This window comes from Sciurus vulgaris (assembly GCF_902686455.1).
Source record: "Sciurus vulgaris genome assembly, chromosome: 8".
Lineage (NCBI taxonomy): Eukaryota > Metazoa > Chordata > Mammalia > Rodentia > Sciuridae > Sciurus > Sciurus vulgaris.
The window spans coordinates 125,353,531-125,366,456 of NC_136468.1; positions in this window are offsets into that span (position 1 = coordinate 125,353,531).

Consider the following 12,926-nt stretch of genomic DNA (forward strand, 5'->3'; position numbering starts at 1 on the left):
GGAATTGAACCCAGGGGTACTCTGCCACTGAACTATATCTCCAGCTCTTTTTTATTTTTTGAGACAATGTCTTGCTAAGTTACCCAGGCTGACCTCAAACTTGTGGTTCTCTTGCCTCAGCCTCCTGAGTCTCTGGGATTACAGGTGTGTGCCACCATTCTTGGGAGACAATACACTTCTTAGAGAACTGAAGGTCTCTATGGCCAGGTGTGAACTTCAGTTATGAAGCATCCTCCTATGAGTCATAGACCCTTGAGAGATGGGGACATCTACCTTAGTACCACTTTCCAGCCTCAGAGATTCAGGGCCCAAGCAGGGAAGGGCAAGAGTCTGTTCTACTAAGAGCATTTTCTGATAATGAGCTTCTTCCATGAGCAGGGGAAGGCCCTCTTCACTTACCTTTTATTGCACAGCTTGAGATGTCCAGATAGGACATCAACAAAGCACTGATAAGGAAGCACACTGTAAAGGGCTGCCTCTCCTATTCAGGCCAACAGGGTAGGCTGGACTGTGTAAGGCTACAGCACCTGGTCTGGATCGATGGAGCAATGGAATCCTGTATGTTCTATGACTTTGTTGGACACAACAGGAAGATCTGCCAGATGGGAATCATTTTGCTATTTGTGTGAGGTTGGATTTGTGGACATGCCCACTGATGTGAATGAATGAGGTCTGACTGAGAGGGCTGAACATCCATCTGTCTTCTATGGAAGTCCCTGCATACTCAGAGTGAGCTGAAGAGAAGTGAATCCTGGGGAAACCCTGGTTTAAACAAGGTTCATGTGGCCCCTGCAGGATTTCTTGTGCTTTTAGCATCCAGATGAAGGTTAGTCTAAGAGATGGGCAGATACCTGGCTGTGAATGCCAAGGTTACCACCTCCTTGCTCTGTCCAGGACTTGTGCAGGGTCTTGTGAATGAGCATGGATTGTCTGGGACCCTGGGGCCTGGAGAAACAGTGGGAAGTGGGAATCTCAGTCCCCAGGAGATATCTCTGAAATGGGGTCAAGAGCAAGTCATTTCATGTCCCTATTAGAGACTGTTACAGGTGGCAACCAATAAACACTGCACTGATCAAAGGAATAGCTTTCTGAGTATCATATGGGGTGCTTTTCCTGTCAGCAGGGACTTGAGGCAGAGTAGTCCCCACCAAAATGTGACCATAACCTGTAACCCAGGTGTGACCCAGACCCATAATTGAGGTGTGATCAGAATCAGAATTCAGGTATGACCAGGAACCAGAATCATGGTGTGAGTAGCCTCATAATTCAGGTGTGACCAGTACTCAGAATCTATGTATGACTAGGGCCCAGAATCCAGACATGACTAGGATTGAGGATCCAGAGGTGACCAAGACCCAGAATTCAAGTATGAACAAGATCCATAATTCAGGTGTGATCAGAATTCAGAATCCAGGTATGATGAGAATCTGTAATTGAGATCTGTAACTGTCTCCAGCTTTGAGTGGAGCTAGAGCCACTGGACAAGGGTTTGGGACTTCAGTAGGCCCTGGGCCTCTTGGGATTTCATAACATGCTTTGTTTTCATTCTATTTGCACGGATACCTTCTATTTGCTGCCTGCGATGCTTGCTTTCCATTTCCAGTGGTGCTATAAGATTTTCTTTCAAAATATAATCACTTAAGTAAAAAAATAAAATCCATTTGAAGAAAACCCTCAAGTAAACAACAGAAGCAGGTGGGTGGGTGTAAGGTGGAGTGGAGCATGCTTGAGCCTCCACTGCTGGGTGGTACACTGAGGGTAAGCCCAGAGGAGAGGAGGTAGGGAGAAGAGGTGGGAGAGGGGCAAGGAGCCTCCCGGGGACACTCCCAGCTCTACCCTGGTTTCTGTGGCTGTCTGGTTCAGAAGCCAAGGTGGCCACCTGGTGCTGCTATAGCAGTAATCTGTTTGACCCTGAGTTCCAGAGTTCCCTCTGGTCTCATGGTCACTTACAGCCTTGAACCTGGGACCAGCTGGGTTTTTGATTTGCCTGTTAATCTTCCAGGATAATTTTTCATTAGAAAAGTGACAGAGTATGGGACATCTTAGGGTAAGTCTGGTGTGTCCTGTGTCAGCTGCTCTGGGTGGCAGTGATGTTCAAAATTCTGTAGTCAAATCCACTACAGATGGCATCTTTCACCCATAGATTCACACAGGAGATAGCAAGGACCAGTTGTGTTGGGCCAGGCCCCTATGTACCCCCTTTTACACAGACAGTAAATTGAGGCCCAGGGCATTGCCTGTTACCTGAGGCTGCACACATGGATGAGGCTAGACCCTGAGCTTTGTGCTTCTTCCCATGGGTTGGTAGGCTATGCCCAGAGCAAGTGTGTGGACAGCCAGGAGGCAGGTGCCTTGGGGATCAGACCCTCCTTCAACGTCACCTTACATGCTTCTGAGGCTTGTGTGTTGGAATTTTGTGGAAGTCATCCTGATCTCCTTTCCTGAAGAGGACAGCCAAGGGAACCTGAAGAGTGAGATGTGGGGATGACTGGGACTTGACTGCAGGCCCAGCATGACAGAAGATATTGTGTCTACACAGGCAGTGTTCAGAATGAGTACCTGCTGGAGACTGGATACCCTAAGATGAGTTGGAAGTAGGGGTGATGGATCTCTGCACAGACAGGAGTGGCTTAGGGCCCTAGGAGCCAGAAGATATAGGTCAGATTCAAGTCCTGACTTAATCACCTGTGGTGAGAACATCTTATAGGCTGAGGATGCTCTGCCCAGCTGTCACCTCCACAGTGGGTTTAGTGAGCCATCAGCAACCTAATTGACTAGGAGCTAGAGTGAGAAGGAAAAGGCAGGGGGCAGGTATTCTAGCCTCCCACCTTAGGGGCTCTCCCTGAGTCATCCAGTGGGCTCCACAAGGACTCACAGGGGACCCTTAGCAACTGGGAAGGAGTTTCAGAGTCCAGGGAATGCTCATTGGACATGGGATGGGGAGTTCAGGCCTCCCACTGTGCAGACAAAGAATTTGCAGAAGGTTCTCAAACAAGCTGCTAAGATCTCACAAGGCAGGCAATAGAACCAGGAGTAACCTACCAAGTTCATCAGTTCAGGAAGCCCCAGTCCTTACCACCTTCCCTTTACTTGGGGGAATGACTTCCACTGCTAATTTGAGTGAGGCCTTGCCATCCATCTTCATCCACCTCTCTCTGCAATGCTTGGATCTTAAGTGGGCCATCCTTGGGCTATGTGTAGGCCATTCCTAGGCCATGCTGGGGCCATGCCTGCCTCAGACCTGACAGGCCTACTAAACCTTGACCATTAAGAAGCATGCACCTGTCTGCTCCTCCCTATGACTGTACTGGGCATTTATGTAAAATGTGTGAAACACATGAAGACAGAAGCCACTAGAGCTCAGTCACAGTGGGAATGGCCTGTGTTGCCTCTTCCAGCTTTTCTGCCCATGGGGCCTGCGAGAAGACCATGTTGGCACTGTGTCCATGGCTTGTTGTTGGAGAGCCTGAAGTTCTGTCACTTGTGCACTCAGTCCTGTGTTGGACAAACCCCAGGATCTGGATGTGCTAATTGTGCCCTGGATGTCATGGGTGTAAATGATTCTGGGACAGATTCTTTAATGCCAAGCTCAAGCAGGTGCCACCAATTGATTGAGGGGGATTCCTGGCAGCAGAATCTCAGGGAGCTGGCCTTGGATTCCATCTGCCTTCCCACTCCCAGCAAGCAGGGGCACTTCCAGAAGGTTGTAGATGCTTCTTGTGGGTGGAACAGACTCCCTGCCTAAGGCTGGAAGTGCAATCTGATAAGCAACTGTAATTCTTGAAGCTGCTTGGGAGGCTTCAGAGATGTAGGGTGGAGGTGGGTGGGACAGGGTCACAGGATGGGCAAGGTACTCAATGGGGATTCACAGGGCTGGCTTGAGCCCTGTAGGGTACTGGTATGAGGATTAACAGAGGGGATGCTTTGTAATAAAAAGCATGAAGCTGCTCATGTCCTCACCTCTTCTATACCTTTCTGACCACCCCCCACCAACAAGATCACACCTGCACATGCCTCTGGGACAGGTGCATTCCTGACCACTCCTCTCTAGATTCTCTGCCTGAAGTTATTCTTGGTTCTGTGGGTTCTCTGCCCTAAGCTTCTGAAGACCTAATCCTTCCTCCTAGGACCACCCTTTCCAACTTGGGGTCTTGTGTATGTCTGTGTGGAGTGGCCCTTAGGAGGGGTGGGTGCTGACAGGACCTGGTCATACTTCCCAGGAGACAGAGGTGACAGCTATATGTCAGGACTAATCTTCCCTGGTGTCAAGTCTCAGGATGGGTGCTAGCCAGGTAGATGGCCTGCTGCTGATCTCTGCTGCCTGTCCCAGAGCAATCTTTCTCTTCCTTGCCCCTGCCCTCTGCAAAGGCCTGTGTGAGCACTGATCATATGCCTAGGTTTCACTTAAACCTTAGATAGCAATACAGGTGGGAACCTCAGCAAGACTGGAGGAGCTTGATGGAGGAGGGGTTGGGGTGGGAGGAGAGCCTGGTAGCCATCTGGACCATACTTCTTGGTTATCCATGCCCCTGATTGTCTCATCCCACCTACTCCTGACATTCCCAGCTCTAATTCACATGGGGACATGTTCTCTTCCTCCAGGGAGCTTCCCAAAGACATTTTTAGACCTCTATGTTCTGACCTCCTCTAGGTTGGTCTGCCTTTCTCTGGTGCTAGACCCTGAATTGAAAGGAAACCCCTTTGAGCCTCCAGCAAGAACTTGGTTGGGCTTGTGTTGGCACTTGGAGCTCCTTTCCCTGCTCCTTGGAGTTTCCCTCAGTGACTAGGGCTGCCATTTACTATTGCCCCTGCTTGGCTTCTTTACTCCTTCATCCTGCCTAGGGGTTTGTGGGCTGGCCTGGCTGGACCACTAACCTTGGGAGGGTAGACAGAGAACATTTTCATAAGGGCCCATTGAACACCAACTTCTAGGCATCTCATGATGTTTCACAGGTGAGGAAAAGGCACCTGTGTGAGTCACAGAGCTGCCTTCCAACTCCAACATGTAGCCACATCTCCAGGAAAGCAGGGCTTTCCAGGGGCTGCTCATCAAGGCAACGGAATTTCAGGCACTTGGATGAGCCCTTCTTGAACCTTAAAAGGAGAGGAGGAAGCTGTGAGGCAGGAGTGGACATGGAGAAGACTCTCCCTGGGATTGACTTGCTTGGGTTGGTCTGATAATACCCTTGTCTGTCACCTTCACAGATAATAGATTGATCTATCACATTTTCCTGTTGTGTCACCCTGTGGGGGTCTGGGGACCCCCATGACTTGGACCGTTTGCTCACTTGCTGCCTTTACCAGTTGCTCCCCACTGTGTGGTCTTTCACCATGTGCTGAACTTGGCTGCAAATCCTTGGCCTTAAAATTTCCTCTCTGTGAATATGTGTTTCATGTTCTCCTGGCCTTGTGGAGGCCTCCTCAGCCTCAGTCAAGGCTCCTGGAATGAGTTTCTTGGTGCTGTGAAGGCCAAGGCTTACCTGTCCTCTGTCCCTTCTGGGCTCCTCCTGTCCTTGCCTGAATCCCAGGCCATGGCATTCCCAGGGCAGTGGCAGTGCAGTGGAATCCATTCCCTCAAGGATGTGGTGTACTGGTGCTTGCTATGGCTGGTGACCACTGACTGTTCCCATGGGTTTTTTCCAACTCTGAGAGTAGTGACATCCCATTGGTAGCTTGGAATTTGCAGGGGTGGGAGAATTTACACCATGGCAATTGGCAAGCCTCCAAGTCAGACCCACCCCCTGCTCCCAGTTAGTAGCAACTCACAGGCTGGAGGAAGCTGTCCTCCCATACTGTCCAGGCAGCTGCCACCATGGGACTTGCCAGCACTGTTGTTGGTGAACCCTCTGCATCCTTGGGGTGGATTCTTGGGGTGGATCCTCTGCATCCTTGACTAGAATGTCCATAGCCGGCCCCAGGCCCACCATGAAGGGCCCACCATGAGCCAAGACAGGAACCTATTCAGATGCCTTGTGTGGATAGGAAGCTGGGGATTCTGGAGGGCCCCACACCCAATACTGCCTTGCCTTCTAAACTCCTCTGGGGCTTTCACAGAGAGTGAACTCAAGGAAGAAGGGACTTAAGTGGGGAAAATTAACCTGGGAGTGTCTTGGCTTCTCAGAAACTTACCTTTAGTTTCCACAAAACAAGCAAATAACCCACTCAAATAGGAAGGCCTCCAGGATATCTGAGGCCCAAGAGTGAGCATGACCCAGACCCAGGCATTCATTATCCCATCTGCCTGGTTCTATGTCTATGACTGGGGAGACTGTTCTGGGAAGCTCATTCCTGGGGGGCCTTCAGGGTAGAGGCCCCTGGCTAGGGGGCAGTAGGGTGTGTGCTGGCAAGTGAGACCTGTGGGGTAGGGTGAATACTTTCTGGCTGCTTTGCCTCCATTCATCAGCCTTCAGGCCACCCCCAACCCCCAACCCCTAGCCTTTGAAGCTGCAATAAATATTGATTCAAGCAAATCGATGTGTTTCTGAGGACCTGGGTCGATAGCAAAGTTACAAGGATCAGGGCAAAGTCATACACGTGCCTAACTCCAGCATCAGGAAAGAGCCAGCAAGGGCTAAAACAAGATTGGCTACATGTCTGGGGTGCCAGTGCCATGGCCAGAGGATCCCAAGGGGATGGGGCAGGGGAGGGCTTTGGTAGACATTGGCCCCGAAGCACTCAGCTGGCCACAGGCAAGGCAGTTGATGGGCAGGGTCCAGCTACCTGTTCCTGGCCAAGCAACCAGCTGCATCACTACCTCTCTCCACCCTGTCCAGGCACCAGGACCTGAGCAAGTCTTCATGTGATAGTGCAGAGGATACTAACAAGACAGTCTCCTTTGAGACTTTCTCTTTCTTCTGCTCTTGCCCTCTTGAGAGGAGCTCACCATTTCCTAAGCTGCCTCTCTATCTCTGCCCCCAGTCATACCTCACTCTGGCTCTGGGAGCCACAGAGGCAGTATACTGCCTTCTACCTCTTCCAAGCACACACATCTATGAGATATCTTCTCTCTGCTCAAGGTCACCCTGGCTGTTCCCCTCACCTGGCCTGGCCCATTCATTTTTCTAATAGGTTTCCCTGAATTGAGTCCAAATCCCTGAATGACTGTGGAGTCCCAAAGGACCTGTCTTCCTCATCATCCCCCTGCTTTGGGGCTTTTATACCTGCTGCTGCTTCTGCCTGGAACTCATTTTCCTTTCTCTTATACACTATTCACTGTTGCACACTCCTCCCATCCCATTCTTCCTCTGAGCTTCGCCCCTGCCTGGAACTGCACTCCCCAGGGGGCACAGTTTGGGACTTAGACCCTGGAAGGATACCACCCACCCTCTGAGTCCACCTAAGTGGGGGAACTGACTGAAGTAAGCTTCAGAGACACCAGCTGGGCAGGTGGATGTCTGAGCTGAGCCCTACTCCCCTTTCTTATCATCATTCCCTCTTTCCATCCCACCCAGTTAGTTTCCCTCCTTCTCTAATCAATTCTCATGGCTCTGACCCACTCTGCTGCACTTCCTCCCATTGAACTTCAAGGCTGGGTCTGGTGTGCTCCAGCGGAGCCACTTTATTTATGAGAATTTGGCAAATGCAGATGTGCTGTTTCCAGCTAATAGCCCCAAATCACTCGTGCCGCCCCATTAGCGGGGAAACTGGCCTGTGTACATTACACACCGCCTAAGTAGGAGCCGAGGCAGCGGTTTTATGACCCCATAAAACTTTGGGAGTTTATTGCTATTGAACAAACATGTAATCCGATGCTTCAAGTTCAATATATGTTGCCAGCGGCATATACAGAGCTGGCTGTGACTGTGGCTCCCACAGCTGGGTTGATCTGTGGAGACATTCAGGGTCTTTGGAGATGATTGGTGATTGATCAGATGTAGGACAGGTGAAGGATTTATTGTGGTCATGTGGGGGCTGGTCTTTTGGCACACTGAACAACCTAAGGACAGCAAATGGAAGTTGCCTGGGACCAAGGGCAGGGGGTTGCTGGCAGAGGCTATAGCAAAGAGTGCATGCTCTCTGGGGACAGGTGGGTCCTGGCAGGTAGAGGAAAAGGGACAGACTAGGGAGAGGTTGATAGCTAAGCCTTATTCACTAAAGGCCCTCACCTATCCATCAATCCTTTGGACCATCCTTCAACCCATCTATTCTCCTGCCAATCCTTCGGTCCATCCATCCATCCACCCACTCTTTCATCCACCCAACCACTCCTCTACTTACCTATCTTTCCATCCTTCCATCTATCTGTGTTAGCCAATTTTGTTACTATAACAAATACCCAAGATAATCAACTTATAAAGAGGAAAGATTAATTTTGGCTCACAGTTTTGGAGGTTTCAGTTCACAATTGGATTTTGGACCTGTGATGAGGAAGCATATCATGGTGGCACCATGTGGCAAAACTGCTCACCTCATCGGGGAGAGCAAAAGAAAAAGAGAAAGGGGTTGGAGTTCCACTATCCCCTCCAAGGGCATATTTCCTCCTAAATATTCTACCACCTTCCTATAGTGGGGGCCACCCTTCAACACATGGACTTTTGGGGGACAATCCAGATCCTAAATGTACTACTACCCATCCCTCTATTTTCTATCTATCCACTTATCCATCCACCTACTCACTCATCCATCCATCTGTCTGCCCATCTACTGTGTGTTCTATCTACCTGCTCACCTGGCCATCCATCCTTCCCTCTCAGAGTTCTTATTCCTCATCCAGGGACAAAGCTATCCTTCCAGTTCCAGAGGTGACCCATACCTTTGTGGCTTACACTACCATGCAGAAGATTTTAGCTTTGACCATAACCAGGGTACCACCCTTAATTCCTTTCTCATGTCTGTGTCTCATATATTTATTTTAAATAATGGTGATTCTTGGGGCTAATGAGAGTTTTTTTTTTTATCTCCTCTTAACCTTGTCTATGGGCACACTCTTCCAAGTTCATATGTAACTCTTGGAACTTGTCGATTCTTTGCATTTATCTGATCCTGTTGGATTCCATCATAAATAACACAAGCCCTTCCCTGTTATTGGCTATCATTGTAGTCATTTCCATCTTTTTTGCAAGTTTCATGTAATATTGTGAGCTTTGTCTCAGGCCAGGTGTTTAGTTCTGTCCAAGTTTTTCATCAGGATAGGTTCTAAACAGGGCCATTCCTGGGCTGAAGGCTAAACCTTTCATGATCCAGGATGTCTGTCTTTTGACCTCTAAAACCTGACTCTGACCCATGCCCTCAGAGGAGGAGGGACTTCTGTGGTTCCTGGCCAGAGAAGCGGAGTGTGTTCACTGTGTGTTGGATTGGGGGCGGGGGTCACATGTAGGAAAAGTGGGGGTGGGGCCCCTGCTTTGCATGTCTCCTGTCATTATCAGGGGTGCAGCCATCTGTGTTGCCTCATCTGCAGTGTACTCACGTCCTTCTCGGTGTTTTTGCTTCAGATCAGCTTGTGCCATGTTAATGGTATTAATTTTTTGTCACGTTAGTGTCAAAAATTTACCCAACTCATTGCTTGCCTTTTAACTATGTTTTCTTGGGAGTCACCTGAGAATTTAGCTTTCACACAAAGTGTACTCATCTTTGCTTTTATTCTTAGAAAGTTCTTTCCCATTGGGGAATCAGTAAATACCTGCCTCTGTTTACTTCCTGTTTTTTTCACTTGTTTAAATTCTTCTCTGTTAGCACTGCCTTATACCCTACCCCATATCATTGGGCCCCACATTCTCATTTTGTGGATACACTGGGTCCTTTCTCTCTCCCTCCTTTCCTTCCCTTCTTCCTTTTTTCTTCCTCCCTTCCATCCTCTCTCTTTCCTCCCTCCCTTCCTCCTCACTTCCTTCCTTTCCCCTCCCTCCTTACTACCCTCCCTCTTACTCCTTTTCTTCCTCCTTTTCTTTCCCTCTTCCCTTTATGTATAGACTTTTCTCAGTATTTTAAGGCTGCAGATACTGATGGGACTAAGACCTCAGAGCGGCTATTCACAGACATAGCAGCACAGTCATGAAGAGCATAGAAAGTGGACATTCACTTTCCAAGAATAAGATGGGGCTAAGGGCAGGGAGCTGAGTAGAGAGTGATGGGGTGAGCTGGAGATTCCATAACATTCTTGTAATGATGACTGACATGGGGTAAGCAGGCATTGGCCAGGAGTGCAAGGGTGTCCTGTGCCAGGTGTTCAGGACACCAGGACAGGGCTGATGTAAGTGAGGGAAAGGAGGAGGCAGGATAGCAGAGCTGGGCAGGAACAGCTGATCGTGGACTGCCTCCCTGTGGACTGAGCTGTCATGGGTCCTGCTCAGTGGCTCTTGTTGAAACACAAGGTAAGAACTTTGAGATCACTGAAGGGGATGGGAACTGAAACCAGTTTTGAAGGATGGGCACAACTGGGAATGCTAAGTGTCTAGGCCTGGATGGTACCCATGGCAGTGGGTGAGATGTGCCCAAAGCAACAGGACATTGGTGCACCCTGGATTGCCTGGCTCCATTCCACTTGCTCTACTATGCCCTGTCCACCCCAGGACACCTCTGTCTGCTGGCTTCTCAGAAGAATGTCCTCCTTTTGTCTACATCTATAGGACACAGTTCTGAGTAGGCTCCAAGAGGTCCTTAGCAGGAGTCCCAGCTCTTCTGCAGATGGGAGATGTCAGTCAAACCTCTGCCATCTTGGAACCCCTGCCCATCCTATAAAATGGGATGCTCAGTCATTGAGGTAACGTGCGGCATGCCCATGCCCAATTAAGTTACCTGCTACATGGGAAGTTCTTCTGATGTGATCCAGAAATGTTTTCTCCAAAGGACTCCCTGGGCCCCTTTGTCATTCCAGCTCTGAATTCCCAGCTTTAGTTCCACACTCTTCAGCCCCTCAGTGGGTTTTATGATTGCTCCAGGGGTCCATGTGGATCTCTATGCTTATGCTTTCCCCTATGCTCTCAAGTAAGACCCCCCAACTCTGATAGCAGCAGAGTCTTTGTGGATTGATAGAATTAAGTCAATGGAATAAACCTTTTCACTTTGTGAAGCTGGGCATAAGTCTGGCTCCTGCAGGGCCAAGGACATTCTCCTAAAATGAGGATCTCATTGCCTCTTTCAGTTGCTTCCTGCTCCTGCAGAAAATGCACCATGCAAAGACCCACAGTGGCATTTCTTGCCTCTGAGCAGTGGTATGTTGAGGTGTTAGCATCCCCAGATGTTTTCCTGTGTCCCAAATTTCCTGTGGCAGCATTTCCTGTCACAGGTGACCTTGGCAGTGACTATGGGGACTGTAGATGGGGGTATGATGGAAGCAGAGCTCAGGAGGGGGACCCTGTTCCTGTCCCTCAGCAGTACTAACAGCTCATTGGAGCACCCACCTATGGTGGGGGAGGAACCTGAGAGACAATCTCTCCAGGACCCAGTACTCTTACCCTCAGCTGATGGCCAGCTAGAGGGTAGACACTCTAAGAGGAGGCATTTTCTAAGAAGGGAGTCAGTAGAATGGGGGTCAGGTCCTGGGGCAGGCAAGACAGTGTGCCTGGGGACACTGAAGAGCCATTTCTAAACCAGGTATGGATGTAGACTAAAATGAGGCCATTGTATGGCTGGAACAAGATGGAGCCTCATAGTAATGTATTGGCCCCATTGATGGCAATGAATCCAATGATTTAGGCTTGACTTGTCATGGAAAGGAAATAAACTTAAAACCAGGTTAGAGAGTCCCATGCTTCCACAAAGTAGCTGGACATTGGCTCAGATGCCAGTTCTGGCTACATTAGCAGAGATTGAGTTCTAGAAGGATGGAGGAGATGGGTCTATTCTGACCAGGGCTGACTTGGCAAGGAGGTGCTTGAAGCTGTTGCAGAAGCAGGTACCAGTTGTTTAATGTGGCACTGTGACTACCACGTACAACTGGATATGCGCTGAGTGGCAGCTTAGGCTGCCCTCCCAGGAGGAGGGTGAACTTTGTGCAACTCTGGGGCAGCCCAAGTCCTAGCAGCAGAATTGGTAGGTGGAGGCTCAAGGCAAAGTCTCGAAGAGTTGGATCTGCTCTGATACAGGACTGGGGCAACCTGCTGGATGTATCTGTCCCTTAGGGTTGCAGGATGGTGAGTCAGAAGCCCTCAGGAACAGTGTTCTGAGAAAGAGACAGCAAGCAGGGCAGGGCAACCGTCTGGAAGAGAGTGGGGAGACCCTGAGCCCCCTTACTGGGATAAATGTGTCCCTAGAGCTGGCCCAGCTTCTCCGGTAGAGCAGATGTGTCATCATTATGGCTGAAATTCAATCCATTTGCTGTGGGGTGGGGCAGGAGCCACATCCAAAGTACTAATGGACAGGGAGAGAAGGGACTGTATGACTTCGAAGCTTATTGAGTTAATTATCAGCCTCGATTAACACTTGACCTGGCCTGCACCTGGTGCCTGTCAACTCATTACTACTAATTGCAGGGACTCAATTGGTGGACCCTTTGGTCTTGTCACCTTGATCATAGTCCTCTGCCCTGTGGAGGCTTATGGAGTTGGGGGAAGTCTGGAGGGGAATGGGAGCTGGGGAACTGGAAGCAGAGTGAGCCAGAACCTCTCTGCTGAGCCTCAAGTGGCCTGGAGTCTCCAATAGGTTTGGAGCAGACCCTTTGGGAGAGGGTCTGCAAGGATGAGCATGGTTCCATGGAGGCAATGAGTGTGGGTCTCACTTCCTTCTCTGTCCCTCCTCTGTTCACCCAAATTTTTCTGCTTTGTGACTCTTTTTCTTTTTACCCTTCGCTACCTACAGGATTGATCCAAGTATTTGGAGAGAGATTTGAGATTCAGTCACTCATCACTCAAAAAATCTGGTTATGCAGTGCTGGGAATCTGCACTGGGGAATGACTTGGACCTGCCAAGGCATTAAATTGTTCAAGTCATCAGTTGTCATTGGGACAAATGTCTCTCTGGAGGCGTGGATTTATAAATGTCCCGCTAGA